Source organism: Galeopterus variegatus, unplaced genomic scaffold (genome assembly GCF_000696425.1).
Source record: "Galeopterus variegatus unplaced genomic scaffold, G_variegatus-3.0.2 Scaffold3166, whole genome shotgun sequence".
NCBI classification, from domain to species: domain Eukaryota; kingdom Metazoa; phylum Chordata; class Mammalia; order Dermoptera; family Cynocephalidae; genus Galeopterus; species Galeopterus variegatus.
Window position 1 is genome coordinate 249,394 of NW_007729277.1, and position 1,193 is coordinate 250,586.

Consider the following 1,193-nt stretch of genomic DNA (forward strand, 5'->3'; position numbering starts at 1 on the left):
CTGTGGGAGTTCATCACCACACGACCACCCTTAAAAGAAATTGTCAAGGGAGTACTGGGATTGGACCCTGAAAGATAATTAACATAGCCATAATAATCCAAGCAAAATCAAAACCCACCAGTATAATAAAAATGACAATCATGAAAAGAAAACAAACAAACAAAAACGCTATCTACAACCTAAGGAACCAACAAACACAGAAAACAAACAGTAAATCAGAAAGCAAGGAAGAAAAGAAACCTAAGACAACCCAACAACCAATAAAATGCTAGGAATAAATCAAGACCTTTCAATAACAACTCTCAATGTAAAAGGTTTAAATTCCCCAATCAAAAGACACAGATTNCCAGCCCCGCTTGGGGGGCAAAGGCCCGCCCGGCCCCCGCTTACCACACCAGGCTAGGTGCTGGCACCACCGCTGCCTCCATTTTCTCCGGGGGGAGGGGGGGGCGGAGCCGGCCGGCTCAGATCAGGCAGACCAGCCATCTTCGCTTGGCACGGCTCCTCACTGAGCCGTGCCACTTGTGTGCCTCAGCGCGGGGCCCCTGGGGCCTGTGGAGCGGCCACCAATCTCACTCCTCGCGCGGATCTCTTGCGGGGCTGGTGGCGTGGGGAGCCCCTGGCCAGCGTCAGGAGTACAGGGAAGAGGATCCCGGCCAGACTGTCACTCCACCACACCTGGGGCCTCGGCCCCAGGTAAACTCCCTGCTTCCGGGAGGCAGATACCATCTCTGTGGCCTTCAGTTCGGAAAAATCCCAGACTGATTTCTGGTTGGGAGAGGGGTGACCAGGGTGCCCCCGAGCCCGCTTGATCCAGCCGGAGAGCTGGCCTGAGGGCGCCGAGCTGGCTCACGCCGGGGGGATTCAAAGAGGAGCTGTGTGCAGTGGGATCCTCCCCCGGGGGGCTCACGCCCTGGTGTGGGAGATAACTCAACCACACAGGGGGCCACAATACCGGGGGGAAGGTGGGAGGCCCAGAGAGGACCTTGACCAGGGCCGCAGGAACACCCACAGTGTCCGTGGCGGAGGCCTGAGACCCCTTCGGGGCCGGGCGGGGCTGAGAGACGAGGATTGCAGAAGACACGCCCCATCCCTGTACTAAGCGCACAGAGAGGGGAGGGGTCTGGCAAAAGAGGAGGAGTCTCGGAAAAAAAGACGCACCCTCCGGGAGGCCCCATTGTGTGCACACAGAG